We start from the raw sequence: 22,194 nt of genomic DNA, 5'->3' as shown, positions 1-22,194 counted from the left end.
CTTTCCCCCCATTTCATTTTATATACAAAATCACTCCTTTTGTCAATGAATGAAATCTGCAGATAATTTTATGAGAAAAAATGTATCATTTTGCTGTCTTTAAATGGGGAAAGAATGAGTACCAAGCTGTTTCCTGGAAGAGTCTCCTCTATTACTCAAAAAGTTTCTTCTAGAGTTATTTCCTTTTTGCTCTTATCAAATATCACCCTTGCCCCTAGTTCAGCAGCCTAAGTTATATTTTGTTCTTTTGCTGCCTCAAATAACTTTGCTGTTCAAAAGATATGTATGCAAATATACTTACATACACACAACATACATGTACATAATATGCATATTATACATACACACACATGTACATATTTATATATCATTAAATTTTACCATAAGAAGCAATGACACTTACAGGAATTCAACTTAAATGACAGCAAAATTAGTTTTCTAATTAAGTCACTGCATGTTGTTTTTCTCAGCAGCTCTGCTCTCAGATGAATCCCTTCCTCTCCTGAATCCCACGCACCATCCATAGCTTGTTCTCTTCCTTCCCACTGTGCCATCCTTTATCAACCAGAGCAGTCAAATCAACCCTTGGGGTGTTCTTAAAAGCACCATATGCCCAACAGAAGAGCACTTGAATTACTCTGCATACCAGAACCTGCTGTACATTACAACAGATTATTAACAGAGACCAAAAACTAGGCCATGATGCGATCTTATAACCCCTTAGAAACAGTCACCTGAGAGCACTCCTTGATCTATTCATTCTATCTTTCAGAATCTCATTTCCATCAACTAAATGAGTCAGGCACTTAAAAGATTCTTAGATGAAATGACTTCTGACCTAAAGCTTAGCCATCTTGCTTATTTCTTTATATGCACCATGCATTTTTTTTAAGAAAGCACTTCTGAACAATATAGCTTCTATATAATGAAAAAAAAAAAAGAAAGTAAATGAACTTTTCTAACTTACCTCAGTGAATTTCTTTGTAGAATTTCTCCACAAAAAAGAGGTAGTGACAGAGCAGACATATTAGTTTAAGAACTTAAATAACAAGTACATTTTTAATATATAAATACTTCTAAAAGATTTTTTCAGTTCTATGATTTACCTTTTATATTCAGTCCTAGCCCTGCCTTGTGAAAAATTTTCAGATTGCCTTCATTGTGCTTTCTAGCTTCCCTAGGCTGAAAAATTGTATCTTTTTTTCACATAGGCCTGATACCCTAAACAAGGCAGTATTTCATTCTCATATTAATTAGTTTAGGGTCAGAAAGACTGAGTAGCCTCCCTTCACCCTCACCTGTTTGTGAAAGGGAGTCACTCTGAAAGGATATAGGAATGATACGCAACATACTGTGCTTATTCTGCAAAGTATGTAATAAGTGAGATTTGATGGTAGAACATAGTAAAACACAGTTCAGTCTTGTAAGATGTGGCAGGTGAAAAGAAACCACAGAGGAAGCTTCTCATGGTGACAACAAAGAGAAAAGGCAGGACTGGAGGTGGTCACTTGGCACAGCCTTGAAAGTAATGGTTGATATAGACAAAAACATGGCGGTGAACTTACTACAGTGAAAGTTATGATAGAAAATAATAATTCCATGGCCATGCTCTTTCTACACTTAATTTTTCCTAGAAAAAATATATTTCCATAGGAATGAGGAGTTGATCTAAAGTGGCTATTAAATGGAAGTATCTAAATAGCCATTACATCTTAAGATTAAAAACCCACACATGAAAGTTGCTAAAGTCAGACAACTATTAGTCTGCCAGTTATATAAAATTGCAAAGGTAAAATGAAATTCTTTAGCATATTAAACTGTATTCTATGGGCACTTGTTTTTAGGAACTTCATATTCTACTTAGATACAGTAAAGACTTGGGTACAAATTACTAGTACTAACATTCCTCTAAGAAGAATATTAATCTTTCTTAGTGTAGTATAAAACAAATTTATTCAGAGTTTAAAGGCCTGGGATTGAGGTCCACTCTACTACATGATTCAAATACGTTGTTTAACCATGCTGATTGTGCCACATGTACTTATAAGGATGCCTTATACTTGTACCTTGTGGGATATTACACAAATGAAAGATAGTACATAAAGCTTTGGGTACTTAACAAAAGTTAGGTACCTCACTCACATGGCCATAATGGATGGATTACAGAGTCCAAATACTTTAAGTGCTATGCTTGTACTCTGGTTTTACACTAAATCAATCTGTTTTTTCCTCAAGAAAGTTGGATGTGGCCGTCAGCTTCAGCTTAACAGCACGTTTCATACCTAGATATATAATATTTGGATAACATAGTCAAACACATTTTATTTTTGCCCTAACTGAAGTGACAATTAAATGACTATTAGCATAGCAAGCTGACACATGAAATACACAGAGCTAGTCCCTATTAATTCAGGTAGGAAATAAAGATAGGAAGTATGCTCTTCTTGTAAGAGAGGAAGGCAGGATTAGCAGATGCAAAGATCTAAGTAATTCAGTGGCACAAGTTGCTCAAGAACTAGAATTAAGTTCCTATGCAAAATGAATTGCTAAGGAGAAAGGTAAAGTTAAATATAAGTAGCAGAATCATCATTACCTCTGTCCTCTAAGTAAAAGTTAGGGATCAAATCCCATACATTCTTGGCATATCTTCTAAGAAAAGCCAGTTCCTTAAATCTTCTTGTTTTTCTGTATACAAGCCTTACATCTCCCTTCAGTGAGGCTCCAATAAAGATAGAAAGAACAAGAAGGATTTGTCAGGGATATACCTTCAGTTTAAGTTCTGACTTTGTATGTCTTCCTGAACTGAAAACTACACCTCTCAGCCTTCCTTGAAACCAGGATTCTGGACACAAATTCTCTCTGATTAAATCACTCAGATGCGATCTGAAAGGAGACAAGCTCGGGGTTTTCTGCTTCATGTCAAGTACCAGTTCCCAGTTTCCTGGATATTAAGAGGCAGCTGCATCAGTGGTAGGAACAGTCATGTTCTGTGCTCCTGTCCCAATTAGCAGCTTCTTTGGTGTTGAGAGACAGGGGTGGTGGTAGCAGCTTCCAGATCCCAGCTCTCTGTTCCCTGGGTTACAGCCATAGCAGTATATACCAGAACTACAGAGTTTTATCTGCAGCTTTCTGATTTCTTCCATTCCCAACTGCAGCAGCATTAACTGGAAGCTCGGTTCTATAGCATTCTAAGAGTCAGGCCTCGCATTTGCTCCTGCAGTCTTCCAGCAATTTCTCTTAGCACCATATTCCCTGTATTATATTCCTTTATGCCAAAATATCTAAAGGAGGTTGTGTTTTACAAACTGAACACTGATGATGAAGGTTTTGACTCAAATGCCTACTTCAATTAATTGGTAATGACTGCCTAGGGCAATGTATTTAGAAGAATTTTGAGACTGAGGCCCAAACTCCATGAAAAAGACTGCTTTACTGGGTGTTATATGCAACTAATGAGTCACTAAATTCTATCCCTAAAACAAATAATACCATATATATTAACTAAATTGATTTTTTAAAAAAAGAAAAAGATTGTTTTATACTTAGAATGGGAACATTACACATTGGCCACATTATACACTTACTTAAATTGCTGTTTGTGTGCGTGTGGGGGGAGAATGTGTCTGTATGAATAAATACAAAATTTGAGAATACAGGTAAAACTTAAAAATTTAATTTGTATTCAAGTAGAGCTATAGTGAAAATGAACTAGGTATACCAAATTAAACAAAGATTACATAGAGAAAAATGTTAGATTTATTCATAGGAATGCTAATTGTGACATCTACGAGTTAAAATTTATTAGACTCAAAATAGCAGAAGTTACTTCAATACAATCCCTCTACTCTAAACCCAGTCTTCAGGGATATAAAATCTGGCAGTTTTGTTCTCTCAACTTGCTGAATTGCTCACTGCTGGAAATGATTTTAAAGGATTAATTTTAAAGAAACTTTAAACAGAAAATCAAACTATCCAACAAGAATATCACCACCACCACCACCACCACCACCTCTCTGTTCCTCTGACTTTATAAATGTTTATCTTGAGAAGATAAGTTAGTGAGGGGTTTTCTCCCCATTCTGAAAGGCAATCATTTTTGTCCTGAGAGTGTTAATACTTCAGTAATTTAAGCTTCCTAATTTGATGCTTTTTGGTTAAGAAGGAAAGCTTAAGTGAGGAAAGGAAATGCTGAGAGGAAATTACTTGAACAGAACTTAATAGTTTTGTGATAGGAAGCTGTGATCACATTTTTTTCACAGTATGAGTCAGTCATATAAATGTTTGGTTTACTTAGTTTCTTAATTTGATATGAGACTAAACTGGGCAAAACTTGATAGTAAAATGTTATTTTTCATGAGTTAAACTATATTGATTTTATTATTAATATAATATCTCATATTTATAAGTGAAACTGGTATAAGTGGGCTTTTGGTCAGCATAAAGCTCACTTTTAAAAGTACGTTTGTAAATGAATTTCTGGCCTGTGCTGTAATTTCAATAACCCTGCCTCACACATAGGTAGTTGAAGATTGTGGTTATAGTTACTATTAGTGTCAACACAATGTAAGTAGGGTTCATTATGAAACTCTCTGGGGATTCCTAAAGTGATTACATTCTCTTTGTAATCCACAAAAAGAAACTCTTCAAAGGATAACAATTCAATGAGATGAGATGAAAACCATCTGGTCCACTTGTAAATCCTACCCTTATATTTTGTGGTATGTCATTGCTGTTCTGTCCTATTAGCACCAGAGAATGAAATTCAGGAAGGTTGGTTTTTATCATTTTTTTCCTTACAAAAATGGAAAAGGGGTTGAACATCAATTATTAGAGTAGCCTCCTGCCTAATCTCTGACAAAGGCCCCCATCAAACGCAATTCCCCAAACCACCTTTCTTCACACAATTATGTATGTTCCCTAATGGTTTTATTGTCATAGCAAAAACCAATACATTTTTTTGTTAATTTATACCAATCTTTTTTTCATTTTTCTATTACTCACATATTATTCTCTTCAAGCATACTAATAGGCAATAATCAGGGGCACCTGGATGGCTCAGTGGGTTAAAGCCTCTGCCTTCAGCTCAGGTCATGATCCCAGGGTCCTGGGATAAAGCCCCCGCCACAGGCTCTCTGCTCCGCAGGGAGCCTGCTTCCTTCCCTCTCTCTCTCTGCCTGTCTCTCTGCCTACTTGGGATCTCTGTCAAATAAATAAAATCTTAAAAAAAAAAAAAGCAATAATCAATTGGTACCTGGAAGATTCTCTTCCTGAATATCTCTGACTCAGCTCCCATAGTTATAGAAAGTCTACAATTACGAAAACAAACAAACAAATTTAGCTCATGATAACAAATGCCAACCTATATTGCCTTGATCAGCTTGAATTCAAAAAACTAAGAAATTCAGAGGTTCTATATGTACCTTGGGTAAATACCATCCTCTTTTGACATGTAAATTTCTGGGAGAGGTAGTACATTGAGTCCCTATAATTGAGAAGGAAATGGTTTAGTAAATCTCTTTCCAAGTGGGTATAGGCAACATAGGGTATGGGATTTCTAGTGTACCCAAGGCCCTAGGAAAGAAGAGAGTACTTTATGTAAGGCACACACTTGATTTCCTGCCCCTAAACTAACTTCTCCCTCAGAGAGGTGAATTTTTTTTTTCAAATGCAAATCTGTTTCTTCTTCTAAGGGAGCATTTCCAATGGAATTCAATTGTATTTTTGTCCTGCCTCTTGTGAGAATTCTCATTCAAGTTTCTGTTCCAGCTCCAGCCCCACCAGATCTTAAGCCCAATCCCACCCAGCAACACGTTCTTTTATGGCTTGAGACAAAAAAGCACAGTAGGAAATGCTTGGGCTTTGGAAACAGACCAGGTTTGGATTCTAAACTCTGTCACATACTGTATGATCTTGAGCAAATTACTTCACTTTTCTGAGACTCAGTTTTCTCATCTCTGTAATGGGGTTAATAACACCTACTGCATAGAGGTTGTGGTAGATAGAAGAAGGACACTCAAAACTGTCCACATGCTAAGCCCCGGAATCTGTGAATGTTACTTTACAGGCAAAAGAGACTTCCAGAGAGGAATACAGCCCTGCTGACACCTTGATTTATTTTTTTTAAAGATTTTATTTATTTATTTGACAGAGATCACAAATAGGCAGAGAGGCAGACAGAGAAAGAGAGGGGGAAGCAGGCTCCCTGCTGAGCAGAGAGCCCGATGAGGGGCTCGATCCCAAGACCCTGGGATCACGACCCATGCCAAAGGCAGAGGCTTGAACCCACTGAGCCACCCATGTGCCCCAACAGTACACATTTTTAATTTTATAGTTTTAAAGGTCAAAAGTCTGACAGAGTTTTCATGGGGCTAAAATCAAGGTGTCAGGGGCGCCTGGGTCAGTTAAGCATCTGCCTTCAGCTCAGGTCATAATATTCAGGTCCTAGATCAAGCACCCCTTGGGCTCCTTGATCAGTAGGGAGTCTGCTTCTCCCTCTCCCTCTGCCTCTCCCCCTGGTCATGCTCTCTCTCACTCTCTCTCACATAAATAAATAAAATTTTTTAAAATGTGTATTGTTTTGAGCTACTAAGTTGGTGGTAATTTGTTTCAGTTACAATAAAAAAACTAATACAGAGGTGTCTGTAAGAAAGCATAAGCAGAGTTTACCACAGTTCCTGGCACAGAGTAAGCCCTAAGTATTTGTTTCCTCCTACAATTTATCCAGGAAATTCTAAATATTTTATTCACACACACACAAACACAAGACCACATTCTATGTGCCAGACACCATTCCAGAAACTCATAGAATTTACACCCTAATCAAAGGAACAAAGTTGTTTTATATAATGGGGTTATTTTTCACTTTCTACACACAACAGCCTCAAGTAGGCATTTATTTTCCTCAACTATTGTGCCACAGGCTCCCACACATTCATGCTCATATGCTTCAGCAAGACCTGCCCACAATTGTCCATCTCCCAGTCTTTGACCTGCTTGCATAGGGTGAGTTTATTTCTGTAGAATTCTAAATGAAGAATATTATTTATGCTTTGTTTCACATTAAGGAAATAGATGAAAAACTGAACATTACTTATAAGTTTGGTCTTAGTGTACCTGACTCTGGTCATATAATAATAAAAAATCCCAAAGCCCAGCCAAAATGCCACTATGATCTCACAATGGCCACAAAGCAGAGAGGCTCAAATCAACCTCGTTATAGGTTCTAATGATAGGAGATAGGGAGAGGAGGGGGGAAAGAATGGCATTGCTGCTATGCCCCTTAAAGGTTTCATGAATGGAAATACTGAATTAAACATGTATTTTGGTGATTTCAGACTCACAGTATTGAATACAGGTGAGCCAGGACATAAATTTAAACTGTGCTTCCAGAAGGGGAAGCACCACAGAAGAGTCTATTTAGATCAGCAAAGCTGCCTGGCCTTGCCTTCCCCATTCCACCTATCCTAGAGTACTTCCTAATTTATATAATAAACTCAAGGTACCCAGATCCACAGCGGAGGTGACAAAATTCTCTAACCAGTGACTAGGACAAAATGCTTCTGAATGCAAAGGAGTAGGAAGTCATTCAGTATCCTGCCCATGCTGGATGCTGTAGGGTCTTCTGTCCCAGACTGACTCCTCCTGGTAAGACTAAGGCAATTCTGCTTCTAGGAGTCCAAATTAAAATTCCATTTCCAGAAGTAAGAATTCCACCCCACACGTGAACAGCTGAGAGCTGGTACCCCCTGAAGAGCACTCAGAGAAACACATTCTCACTTTGTGATGACCTTTATAGCTTTACTCTGCTTCCAAGTATCCCTTTCTGCTATATTTGAATCCCAGTGAATGCAGGAAGACCTACTAGAGAAGTGCAGACTTTTATTAGAGCATGGTCCCTGGTTAGATAGGTTAGCGTTTTCAGCAGGGGATTTGCCAGCCTCACAAAGTGATGTTTGCCCTGTAATTGCAGAATCCCACTGTCCAGGAAAATCAAGCCTCACTGTCAGAGAAGGAATCCAATCACTTCACTCTGGAATGATTCTGGGACTCTGTTAGATTGGTAGAGCTCTCCTTGTTGTTTCCCTTTCTTCTCTGTGTGTAAATGTCTGTGTGATTTTTTTTTTAATGTTTTTATTGATGTCAAGTCTTGTTTTGGTACAAAAACAAGACTAACAGTGTTATGATTCGGGCTCTTGGTTTCCCACGTCTCCCCTTCTCCTTGAGCAGATGGCATAGTTGGAAGACTGTTTACTCTATGGCTTATTTCCCCCTTATCTTGGATGTCCCCAGATGTCAAAGGTTGTAAATTTAATATTGATTTTATAAAGTAGTTTTACTCTAACATGTCAGTTATGATTAGCTTCAACCCGGAAGAAGCTCAGCCACTGATCTGGATTTGCACGCAACGGGGCTCCCCAGCTTTCAGACTCTCTGAGTGAATGCTTTATTTATTAGAGCGGCAGTGGTTTTTAAAGGCTAGGACAGACCTCAGCCCCCCCAGCTTCCTCTCTGCTCTGAGCCTCCAGCACCTGGGCCCTTTCATTAAGCTTGAAAATCTAAGATCAGGGAGACATATCATTTGCTGGCATGTCACCAGACAGAAGCGTTTATAGATCACATTATACCCCAGTGGCTATAACTAGAGAGAAAGGAATGAGAAGTCTTACTTGGATTTCCATCCCTCCCTTTCTTCAGTCGCCCAGTACCCTCATGCTCCACAACCAGGGTGGGGGCTATTGCTGTAATAACATTAATAAAAGCTGACATTTATTGAACACCTTTTACGTGGTAATCACCTTAGCATCAGGCACTGTACTAAGGGTCTTCCATGAATCATCTCATTTAATCCTTATATCATTCCTATGAAGTATTTATTATTACCATTATTATTTAATACTAATATTACTCCCATTTTACAGATAAAAGAATCAAGGAACACCCAGAATCACACACTACTACAACTCTTGAGGCTGGAATTCAACCCCAAGCAGTCTGAGCCACCAGAGTCCACATTCTCATCCCCAACACTATAAGGTGTGTTTTATAAGGAAACAGGGAAGTGACATGTTTGTACCAATTGTGCTAACACCTTTGGCTTAACATTTTTTGTTCTTACATTTTGATACAAACTGATCTTGAAGCAAAATAATAGAATTCATCATCAAATTCCATTTTCTTTCTTAAAAAGAGGTAGGCAATTAGTGTGTTTATCCTGCTGTGTTGACCCTCTCTCCCTCACACCTTGGAACAATTCCTCTTTGGGAGATGAAGCTCAGGATGCTCACTGCTTTGTGGTGGGAACTTCTTCCTGAAGCCATGTGTCCGTGTTCCCACTCACCAGGTGCTACAAAGGGGCCACATGGCCTTCCAAGTTAAGGCAATGGATCACAGCCTTCTTACCTTGGGGAATCTCAACTTACTGTATTTTAACATTGCCAGGGCTAATTCACCAGGAGGCTGACAGAGGATACTTAGGCACTGTAGCTCCCAAATTAAACATACATCTTGAGCTTACCTGTGTGCTGAAGTCCTCCATTCCTCCTTCCAGGCTGAAACAGACCAGATGAGGAATCTATCTAGAACTGCTTTTCCTGATACTTTCCTTCTTCTCTCTTCCTAGATATTGACAATGGGGGAAAAGATAAATCAAGGCAAATTAAAGATAGTGCCAAATTCTTTGAATGCCTTCCATCAAGAGAGGAGATCTCTCTACCATCCCCTTAATTCTGGGTGGGCTCTGTGACTACTCTGACCAATAGAATACAGTGAAGATAATACCAAGCCCATTTCTGGGCCAGTCCTTAATAGACTCCAGCATCCAACCTGTAAAAGAAGTCCAACTACTGGGGCGCCTGGGTGGCTTAGTGGGTTAAGCCTCTGCCTTCAGCTCGGGTCATGATCTCAGGGTTCTGGGATCGAGTCCCACATTGGGCTCTCTGCTCGTCAGGGAGCCTTCTTCCTCCTCTCTCTCTCTCTGCTTGTCTCTCTGCCTACTTGTGATCCCTCTCTGTCAAATAAGTAAAATCTTAAAAAAAAAAAAAAGAAGTCCAACTACTCTGATGGAGAGACCGTGCAGCGAGGCCCTGAGACAACAGGAAGAGGGGTCCAGCTGAGTCATCCAAGAGACCAGATATGTTAATAAATCTGTCTTGAACTCTCCAGATCAGCCCACATATCAGCCGAATGTCACCAAGTGATGCCAATCAAAGCACATGCAATAGAAGTGCTTGAATTCCTGACCCATGAAATTGTGAAATATAATAAAATGCTAGCTGTTTTACAGTTGTGGGTTACATAGCAAAAGAGAACAGGTATAGATACATAGGTGCCTGACATGGATCACTTCAACTTTTAAGGCTCCCAGACTTTTGGTATGTACTCACAGATGGAAGGCTGCTCTATCTAGCCCAACTCAATGCATTCAAGCATAGGGAAGAACACACTGCTTTCCCCAGATAACTCTTGATCTGTGACTTGATACCATTTCTGGAAGACAAACACTGGTGTGCTGTCCTCTGGGGAAAGTCTTCCCAACTGATTACACAATATTAATAAAGTATTAATCTTTTAGTAATTTGCACCTCATAATTCACAGGCCACTTGGAACCCAGGCATAAGTAAATCACACTGAGCCTACGCTTTGTTTTTCCTTTTAATTTCCTCAGTTAGCACATTATTTTCAACAGCCAGAAGGTAAATCTTTTCACGTCAGAAGAAGTACATAGAAAGCCCTGCTCCTAGGTAGATAAAGAAACACGTTCTTTGTTGTAAGGCCTAAGAATTATGGTGAAAGACATAAAGGTAGGCACTTTTAGTTAATGGCTTCCAAATATAATTTCATTCTTCTATTTAATTATATGTATTTCAATGCATATTCTAAACGACTGTGAGAAGACAGTGTATTTTGGAAACATAATGCACTTTTTTGAGTATCCACAGTTTATTTGTCAAACCATAACATACTTTCATGGAGATGAAATAAATAAGAAACAACCCAAGAGAGAGAAGAAGCTTGGTTTTATCCTCAAACTACAATGGCCCAAAGTCTTTTTTGAAGTGAAACAATTTACTACCGATGTGCTTATTTTCTGCACTAAAGTTTTTGTTGTTGGCTTGTTTGGTTTACTGTCCAACAGACAGAAACACAAAAGCGTAAGAGAAAACTTTCTTCAAGAGAATCCCATCCTAGGATTCTAGAGACAGATGTGCCAACCCTTGACCTTCTAAATGCAGGTTAGCATCTCTAGAAGTTTAAAATAGAGACATTTATGAAACTTTTATCTCAGACTTACCCTGACAATCACAGATCACAGAATTCAGAGATCTTCACTGGCATGGAGAGATCAGTTTCTGCATCTGTAAAATGAGATTGATTATATCCAACCCATAGGTTTTGTTTTAGGAATTAAATTATATTTTTGAAGGAAGAAGAGGAGTTAGCCAAAACACAAAGAAAGGAAGGGATGAATCACCAAAAGTCAATGTCACATCGAAGTTAGGGAGGAGGATAACAATGTTTTATCTGGGTGGTTGGATTTAGGGTGCTTTTTGTATTCTTTGTATTTTGTATGGCTTTTTTGTCATTAACATGTGTCTTATATTTAAAAAAATAAAAACAAACTAGAAAGTCAGGAAAAGAAAATGTTTCAAGAAAGTTTGGTCAAGAGGATTTATTAAAGAGGGCCAGAAATCTAAGACAATGACTTCTCAAATGACAAATACGCCTCATTCATCCTAAACCTTTTTATGGTGCATTGCTAGATGCAGGAGAACCCTATCAGGAGCCAAACCAAAGAATGACTGGAAATACCGGTTTCTAGGAGTCCCCCTTTAATGATTAGTTGCTGTACCTTATACTCATGAGGCTCCCCAATTTTTTCCATTTTAAACAAATCTCTGTTTGGAAGAAGCTTGGCCATTGTAATATTCCAGATTCAAAACAACTGGAGTAGTTTAGAATAGTAATGCTATTTCCTTTTTATACAACTATAAAGTTTTCAAGATTTTCAAGATAGTGTGGATACAATCTAAAAATAAAAACTTCATGTAATGTTTTTCATAGTCTGTAAATGCTATTCAATAAGTAGTTAAAACTCATTTTATCATGACACAAACATAGCCTAAATGTATCAGATTCATCTTATTTTATTTTATAAAATGTCTTGTATTTTCCCCTTCCCATTAAAAAATAAGCTTTCAAAAAATTTAGGATGAACAATTTTACATATTCTGCCTTAAAATTTGCAAGAAGTTTCACAAAATTCTTTAGGCTTCAGGGGTTTAATAAAAGACATACAGGTTTTGGACGCAAAAAGTCCTGGGTTTAAAGGCCAGATTTGCCACATAGTGGGTGTGTAACTGAGCACAAGTTACTTCAGCGGCATTCCCTTAAAAGTGCAGACTGAATGTTCTTTAAGCAACAGACATATACTAGCCACTGAGAATACAAAGATAACAGGGTACAAATGCTCCTCCCTCATAATCTCTTTGGGTCTCCCCTACACAAAACACCTACCTGATAAATGGCTGTTGTAAAGACGCAGATGTACTGTGTAGGGCATTCGATACAAAGTTGGGCCAGAAGACAAGCTATATTACCATCATTGTGATTGCCAGGGCAAAGGGAAAAAGTTCGTCCCCTGCATAAAAACCATTGATCTCCAGGATGGGAAAATACAGAGGAAAGCAGGAATGGCTTTCTGTCCCAGAAGCCTCAGCTCCTCTGAAACCACCTTTCCATTCCAGACACCGAAGCGGCAACCAGCGGAACAGGAGGAGCAGAACCACGCATGCGGCCCACACGCGTTTCCCATCTGCCCCCGGGGCTCTACACCTGCCCAGGCAGCCTGCAAATGCCGAGCTGTTAGCCCCGGAGAAACGATTCCTGGTTGTGGGGAATGTGGGCCGAAGCATCAAACACCATGTTTTAAAGGCTCTGTTGGTAAGACCACTCAGACAGGAAGAATCCACTGGCCCATCGTGGGCACAAACCACGGTGTCGTACCTTCTCTGTTTCACTGTCCCCGGTCGCACTCCTGACTCCGGCCTGGATCGCTTCCCTAATGAATAATAGGCATGCAAGTCCTTGTCTCCGGCTTTGCGTTGGAGAGAAAACAGCCAAAATTCTATCTATGGAAGGAAAATATTAACAGCAGAATTTTGTTGTTGGAGGAATATATAAAAATGGCCATGCAATGAAATAATATGCAGCCATTAAAAAGAGTGAGATTTGGGGTGCCTGGGTGACTCAGTCGCTTAAGCCTCCCACTCTTAATTTCGGCCCTGGTCATGATCTCAGAGTCCTGAGATGCACCCTGGGTGTGAAGGCTGATTAAGATTCTCCGTCCCTTGCCTTCTCCCCACTCCCCCAAAAAGGTGAGGTAAACTAATCAAGTTGACATCAGAAGGCTTTTTTTTTTTCCCCTGAGAAAGAGAGAGAGCAAGTGGGAGGAGGGCAGAAGGAGAGAGAGAATCTCAAGTGGACTCCACAGAGCTCTGTCTCAGGACCCTGAGATCATGACCTGAGCCAAAACTCAACAGTGGACTTACTGACTGAGCCACCCCAGCGCCCCTTAATCAGAAACTTCTAAGACATACTGTTGCATAAGATAGGGAAGATGCAGAGTAGTGTTACGATAGGATGTCATTTTGTAATACAAAACAAAAATAGCCCCTCAGAAAGCTACATATCTGTACATAAACATCCTTATTTGCAAATGTATATGTAAGCATTTATTTTTAAATTATATATGTATATATACTTTAAAAAGGATACATGCTAGCTTTTTAAATGTGTTTGGGTATATGGGAATAGAAGAGGGGGAGGTTAGTGAAACAAAAAGAGGTCTTTATTTAAAAACCACGTCTGTGACGTATTATTCCATTCAGGTAAAACCATACAAATATGAGTACGTGCTTACGACAGATGAAAGAGAGATAGTCACCAATATACTAACAATAATCATCTCTGAAACATGGGATTTCAGGTAGGCTTTTACTTTCTACCTCACACTTTTCCTGTTTTAAGTTTTTCAGTAGTTGTAGATTAAAAACAAAATATGGAGAGGCAGTTTGGCATAGTGGTGAAGAGTACAAACTCTGGGACCTGACAACTATATTCAAATCTTGTCTCTGTCACTTATGGTTGTGTGACCTTGGACGGGTTATTTCATTTCTTTGGGCTTCAGTTTCCCCCTCTGTAAAATGGATATAATATATTACCTACTTCATTGGGCTGTTAAGAAAATTAAATAGGAAATACAGGTAAAGCTTTCAGAATGGTACCTGGCACATAGTAAATGATACATAAAGACTAGCTATTATTATTTCTTTATAGTTGACTGAGAAGGCAAATAGCTGGAGGGCTCAAATACACCATTAGTTAGGCAGGGAGAAAAGATATGCCTCACTGTTATTCTGGCCTGGGTAACCACTCACATGCAGCCACTCTGCTCCTGTAAGTAAGCAGCCTCTACTTCCTGGAAGAAAGAAAAAAGAAGAAAGAAAGAAAGAAAGAAAGAAAGAAAGAAAGAAAGAAAGAAAGAAAGAAAGAAAGAAAGAAAGAAAGAAAGAAGAGAGGAAAGAAAGAAAGGAGTTAGAGAGAGGAAGGGAGGAGCAAAAAGAAGAAGGAAGGGAAAAGGAGGAGGATGACAAGGAAAGAAAGAAAAGGAAGGAAACAACCCCAAAGGTTCCACTTGGATACTGATGCGACAGGGCAAACCCCCCTCCTCCCAAGTGTCTGGTCTGACCTGAAGGATTCTCTTTCATGTTTCCTGGTAATCTCAGTTCTTCAAGAAGTGTACAAGTCCATGTTGGTGGTCTATTTCTTCTTAATTGAGATATATAACTGTTAGTATATACATTTTGCTGACATTCATGTCACTATCCTAGATATCAGATTAAAAAATACTTTTAATCAGTTATAAATGAGAATGTATACACGATAATTCTAAAACTGTGTCTTCATCAAAGTTTGCTTCCAAGTATGATACATGTGGCTTTAGTGCCAATTCTTATTAACTGTGCAGCACAATGTGCTGACACCCATGACACATTTCCCCTTCTTCAGTCACAAAAATACTTCTAATTAGCTGTAAATGAGAATGTACACACAACATTTCCAATAGCTACTCTGTTCCTATCAGAGTTCACATCAGAGAAAACTTAAACTGTTGCCACTGAGCTGCCTTGCTCTAATTCCAGCAACTCTTATTTCAGAAATGCTTAGAAAATTGAATCTTCAGATCTTGCTGGGTAAACAGATCTGAGGTAGATTTATTTCAACCCAAGTCCTTTATTTGAGATATGTGTGCTCCTGAACCCAACTAAAATGCATACCATAGCCATTTCAAAGGCAGTGATAAAATTACTTGGTTAAATATTTTGGCTAGATTTCCTGTTTCCAGAGGCCTGGGCTTTGTATTCTGTGGCTTCTGCATTTGCATGTGGTGTTGGGGGTAGTATTAAATGGCACCACATCTGCCAACCTCCATAAATACCAAGTCACACAGGATAAGCCCCATGCACCCATCGCCACTGTGAGCCACACAGACAAGACAACGCCACATCTCAATTACCACCTTCAAAGTCTCAGATTCTTTTTGGCTTTCTTCAGGAATCTAGGCTGTAAGTTTTTTAGGATATCACAAACCATAACATAATTCCTCAGTTGAGCGTGGAGTCTATAGTATCACCTTAGTTATAATTCAGATAATTCTCCAAACTTGAGGCTGTGAAGCATTCTGATCTGCTCTTAGATTTCTCTATAATCTCTCCTTCGTTTTATAACAGGCTTAGTCTTCTGTTGCTGTGTGCAAATGGCAGTCCTTTACAAGTCATCAGGCCATGATTTGTGCATGGCCTGATACATTGAGGTGAAAGAGAAGCTTTATGTGAGGGGAGGAAAAATGGTTCTGTTAAACTTTGCTTACTTTCACTACCTTTAAAAACTCATTAAATAGGTTTCTGCCTTCTACTTGCCGAAGTGTTTAAAACCCTTTTTAATGAAAAATTCTAATCCTATATAATCACACCATAAGTACTTTCTTTCTGTTCAAAGAGGAAACAGTGTTAAATTTTAATGCATACCTCTGGCAAGCTATAATAAAAGTGTTCAGTCAGTTTTAAATCCGATTAGTGTAACTGTTACAGATTAGAGAAAAATCCCAAGTGATTGAAGCAAGTCCCCAGCTCAAGGAACTAATTTAAGGTCCAGGCCTATCACACCAGAATCAAAGGGAACATGAAGGCTTTTGCATCCAGTTTGCCCAAATTTGTTCAGAAGCTAATATAATAGATATTGCAGCAATATAAAGACAAGTTTTCAAACAGGAGGCTGATAAGGCATAAGACAGCACTAGACAATGTGAAATGAGGGGAAGAGCAGAAGTGAGGAGTCCTCTAAGAGAATTCAAAAAGGACGGAATCACCTGCCAGGGAGAGAAAGCCTGAGACTTCTTAGACGATGTAACTTCTAAAAGAGGATTTTTAGGACAGACAGACGCCACAGACGAGGCACGGTTATCGCTGCTAAGGTGAGAAAAAGTATAAAATTTTCCAAAAATTTGAGAAACTTTGTTTAGAACTTTGAGAAGGGCAAGGAATGCCACTTTGTTGAGCAGAATGTTGAGCAGGCACTATATCAGGCATCAAGATCTGTTTTCTCATTTACTCCCCACAGCATCCCAGTGAGTTGGTTATTATCCCCATTTTGTAGGTGAGAAAAATGAACCTCAGATTGTCAAACTTGACTAATGTTGAACAGCTAGCAAGTGGTGGCACTCAGAAGAAAAATATGGTTGAGCTTCTCTCAGTATTTAGTCTCAGGAACTCCCTGAGTCATACATCCCTCTTATTCACCATTAAGGCCTGATTTGTTCTAAAAGACTTCCCTGACCACCTGAATTAGAAATGGTATTTCTGGTCTCTGAAATCACATTCTTATTGTCATTACCCAAGTGGCATCTACCGTACCCTGGCTTCTATTGTTATTTCTTCTCATGCAATTGTTGTTTGGGCAATTGTGTAGAGCAGGAATATCAAAAACATCTGAGAAGAAATGCATATATATATTTAAATATTTATATTTTTGAGGTTGTCCTTCCACCCACCTCACTTTACCTTCTTCAGTTGTCTAAGACCATCTAGAGGAGAGGGTAGTTGTCTAAACCCCAAGAGTTTATGCCAGAACATGTAAAGGCACCAGCAATAAGCATTTTTAAATATTCCCTCGGTGGTTCAAATTCTCACCCCATCCCCAGTGAGAACCAGTAAGCTAGGTGGATTGAAAATCAGATGATTACACTAAAAAAAAAAAAAAAAAAAAAAAAAAAAATTAAATTGAATTTTTTAAAAAATCAGGTGATTTGATATCAGGTCCCAGCTCTGCCCCTTATTAGTTGTGTGATCCTTACCATCTTTGAGACCCACTCTTATCATGTATAAGTTGGAAATCATTTTATCTGCTTTTTAGGATTAATGTAAAAGTCAAATGACTAAGTCTGTAAAGTCTTATATAATGGGATGGTATTAACATGTCTGGATTAGAAACATCTTAAAATCTGGACCCTGTTTGCTCCTTGCTTTTATATATACAAACTAAGTGATTGCACTTAGTAGATACTTAATAGTAGGTGTTGATTCACAAATGTATGTCTCAGAACCTTAGGAAAATAACACATTCAACTAAGATGTCAGGGAAACATACTGAAATGTCCTCCACCTGGGATACCATTTACCTCACAACTTTTCCCCAACCTGGATACATTTTAAGGACAATGCCTATTTAGAAGTCATGGCTGTCTCTGAAATGAGGAACTTTGGGCTCCAGATTATCATTCCTCTCTCACGCTCTCCATTCTATACGCCCAAACCAAGATGCTCACTTATACCTCTTTACAGTCAAGGTGGAACTCTGCCTTAATAACTTAATGATTACTAAAGAATAGAGGACACTTTTTACCTTTCAAAACAAATCTTCTAATGAATGATAAGAAAAATTAATTTCCTCATTAAAAGAGGACCAGGAAGGGGAAATGAAAGCCAAATACAAACCCCCTACAGTAAGAGAAAGGATAGCAAAAAAATAAAAACAAGGATTCATGAATGCAGGAAGAAATTAAAACAAACCTGCAGGCCCTCATAAATACAGCAATCAGGCAGCTCCATGCATGCATCCCGTATTTGAATTTTTATTTTACATGAAGTATTTTTGTATCTGCTTTGCCTAAATTTGGCCTCTTACCAAGCCTAATGACTCTACTTTATGTTAAGCTTTTCGAAGGATCTAAACTTAAAACTCGGGGGGAAAAAACCTGTTAATTTATCTTGTAGGAAAAGGTGTTATAATTTGAATGAAAAACAGCAAGCAGACAGATAAAAAGGAGCTGGCACAAAGCTCAGGCAATCAGTAACGTTTTTTTGTACCTGCAGGCTGAGAAATTGTCTCCAGTGTTGTATGATGTTATTACCATTGCCTATTTTCACTTGTACATTAGGTTCAAGCATAATTGTGTGAAGATTTGAATGTTCTCCACAGATTTACTATTTTAATAAGCTCATAATGTTAAAACACTATATGTGTTGACAGAGGTACTTACACTGTATTAAGCAAACAAATCAAATCATTTTCTTTAAAATGCTAAGCAGCCTAATTTGACCTTTCTACAAGCCCTGGTCAGTTCGGAAATGGTCCCAGATAATAGTCTTCTCTGACTCTCTGTCTTTATTCCATTCATCAGCAAACATACTTGTCCTCACAGACCATATGCCCTTATCACTCCAGAAACTGCCTTTACTTTATTGAAGTTTATGGGGCAGAGTGGAGCCACTATGCTCTATACTCCTGAATATTCATGGTAACCAGAAGTAAGCTCAGGTACCAAAAAGCAAGTGTGTCATCTAGTTCATAAATTATTTTTTGAAGTAAAATTTAGGACTTGGTAGGATGTGGCTGTATTAAAATAGGAGACATTAAATCCATGCAACAAGCAAAAGGGAGACTCGTTGGCATAAGTAAATTCAAGGTCAGAGGCAGCTGGATGTTGACATTGAGTTCAATATCGAAACAAAGAAAAAGTAGTGTCCCCAGTTTTAGCAGGTCATTTTGGTCTCTTCTTTATTTGAAGAAATAATTTAATAACTTTTTTAAAATACATGTCCTTTTCTTTAGATTAAAAAAAACACATAAGCATGGAAGAAAGAAATCAGTGATTCTCTCTCTCAGAAATGATCCTTGTTGATTTTAGATCTTATTATTCCAGGCTTCTTCTGTGCATGTTTGAATAGGTTCATCTGACACAAACTGATTTTTAAGTTGGTGTTTTTCTTTCCACTTAATGTTAATATCTCTCCATGTGATTAAATACTCTCCAACTTCAATAACACATTAATAGCTGTGTAGTATTCCATTAAGGAATACTGTGTTGCCTATGGTGGGATATCTGGGTTGCCTTCACAACCCAGTTAAGATGGTAATGAACTTATAGCAAGTTCTTTTTTAATATCAAAGCCTCCGTCTGCACTCCTCATAAGACATTTTACAGCTCTAAAAGCCTTTAACTCTTGTGAATTTAGTTACTTAGACTTTTCTATTGACTTCCATTTAATTTTAAGGATATATTACACAAAACACCCCTTTTATCTGAAAACTTGTCAAAAATAATTACATCTGCATCAATTAACATTTTACTTCTATAATTCCATAATGTGTACTTCATATATATTTGCTTCTGCAACATCATCCTTAGAATAAATATATGAAATAATATACACACTTAAGAAGCATTGCACAATTACTTCCACCTAATCCAAAGACAATTCTCTTTTATTTACTGATTCATTCAACAAGTACTTATTAGGCACCTACTGTATAACATGTACTATGCTACATGCCACTGGAGAAATATTTAAGCATCTACATTGGGTATGTCTTTACTTCAAAGTCAAAGCCACTAGGAAATGTTTATGTTTTTCCTATATTTTCCACAAATATCAGAGGCAATACTTAATTTATGTTATATAAAGATGTTCTACTTTTGAGTGGCATGTGGACCTTTATCACTTGTTGACCAATTAACTAATAACAAGAAAATCTAACAAATCTCTCTCTCTGTCTTTTTTTTTTTTTTTTAAGATTTTATTTATTTGTCAGAGAGAGTGAGCACAACCAGGGAGAGTGATAGGCAGAGGGGAGAAGCAGGCATCCTGCTGAGCAGGGACTCAAGTGGGACTCAATCTTAGGACCCTGGAATCATGATCTGAGCTGAAGGCAGATGCTTAACCAAGGGAGACCCCTCCAGGCCTCCTGTAACAAATCTCTCTTGACAGAAATATAATCTATACCAATTTGGGCCAAATTAACAGGGATTTTCAGCAGTTCTGTACTTTCTGTGGCCCTTAGATAACAGCCAATAGATAATCAATTATGTAAGAGGCTCATCTTGATAGGTGAGATAGGCAAATGAGCAGTTAGTTATATTAACAAACTTTAAAGGTCCCCATCACCTCCACAGTAAGTTTTAGGGCCTGCCCATCAAGATCATCCAATATCTCTCTTGCATATCCTCAGGCTAAACTATGTTCCTTTATCCCATCATTTCGCTTTTTAATATGTCTACCTTTACCTTCTCATTTTTTCAGTGAATCGGCTATAACCTAAAAATTCACCCATTCTATCTGCCATCCTTCTAACACCCTCCCAAACTTCCATCAGGCTAAACAATGACACTCTTCTAGTGAACACATCAAAGAACACTCAAAGCTGGCCTCTTTCTCAAAATCTTTCCTGACTGATTGGAAGATAAAGCAGCTTTCCAAAGAGTTCCATCTCAACAGCATGCCATTCCCCATAGAATGTGTATTTGGATATAGATAGTGTTGTTACATATGTATGAGAATATGTTTTACTTACTCACCTGCCTTTTTTCAGCCTGATTGTGAGCCCCTAAAGACTAAGAACATGTTTTCTCTTTATTCTGTAATGATCCCACCCCCACAGAGTTACACTGCTAAATGTTGGTGCCACCTTTCTTCAAAGCAGCTATCAATAATTACAACATTTTAACTAGCTAGGTCTTAGAATACAGATTTTTAGAGGTAGAAGGCAATGTTAGCGGTTACCAAGTCCATCACCTTTCTCTTTTTAAAGCTCACATTTATTTAGTATTTATTACATGCCAGATGCTATGCTAAGCTCTTTATGTGAATTATCTCATGTAGTCCTCACAAAAATTTGATGGAGTAGGAATTCTAAATATCCCCATTTTTGTGTGCCTACCAAAACTCTCCTTATACCTTTCCATGATAAAATATACACAAATGAATGAACAATAATAGCTTAACCTAGGATCAGGACTAGAATAAGATGGAGGGGTGCAGGGCAAAATTTGAGGAGGCTTGCTCTTTCAGGGTTGTTCAAGCACTTCCTTAAATTTTGCCCTTTAGGTGCCTCTCTTGCCTCACCCTAGTCTCAGTCCTTACTAGACCTTATTGTATGTCAGGTACTGCTGTAAGTATATTATGTAGTTAATACAACAAACCTATGAGGTAGGTAGTGTTATCCTCATTTACAAATAAGGAAATGGAGATTAAATAATAATATGCCTGAGATCCCACAGTTAGTAAGTGACAGGGATGGTATTCAAATCCAAACATCCTGGTTGCAGATAGATAATTAAATGAATACATGAAATAAAGAATGAATGACTATTAAGGCCACAATGAAAGTTAGGCAGAGCTGAGCCCCAAATCCTGATTTCTGGCTCTCAATCTAGTACAATTCCCCCATACCTTTCAATATCAAAGTTTATTTGGTGACTTATCAAATTAAATGTAAGCAATTGTTGACTTTTCTCTAACTGAACAATTTTTTTAAAGCAGGTAATAAAAATGTTTGAATCAAGCACATGTAAAAGGTAGCAGTCTATAATTTCTAACAATCCTAGACTTCTTTTTCTCCAAATTATTTAATCTCATAGTTGGGTAAAGGTCAAATTTCCAAACTATTTAAAAAATTATGAACTATAAGTATAACTGCATGCTACCAAGCTGCTAATTTTCTACTAAAAGTATATACTAAAAGTATATCCAAGTATTAAGATCAAGTCCTTTCCTGTCCCACTTTCTAGGTAATTTCTCTGGTTCTGGTAATATTTTCATGGATTCCATGATTCAGAGCAATAGAGATTATCTTCACTA

The 22,194-nt window shown here is 38.0% G+C and overlaps 1 long non-coding RNA gene across 1 annotated transcript in view; it reads left to right on the top strand.

The window, feature by feature from the left end:
• Positions 1–13,942: 13,942 nt before the first annotated feature.
• The window catches only part of LOC116867413, a 28,492-nt gene continuing 20,240 nt past the window's right edge, over positions 13,943–22,194 (top strand). The window contains exon 1 of the long non-coding RNA XR_004382592.1: positions 13,943–13,985. This is a non-coding gene — a long non-coding RNA (uncharacterized LOC116867413). The remainder of the gene's footprint in view (positions 13,986–22,194) is intronic.

The sequence above is a fragment of the Lontra canadensis genome, unplaced genomic scaffold (genome assembly GCF_010015895.1).
Source record: "Lontra canadensis isolate GAN:19392208 unplaced genomic scaffold, GSC_riverotter_1.0 scaffold12, whole genome shotgun sequence".
Lineage (NCBI taxonomy): Eukaryota > Metazoa > Chordata > Mammalia > Carnivora > Mustelidae > Lontra > Lontra canadensis.
The sequence above is the reverse complement of the archived record's forward strand: the minus strand, read 5'-3'. Positions and strand labels throughout refer to the sequence as shown.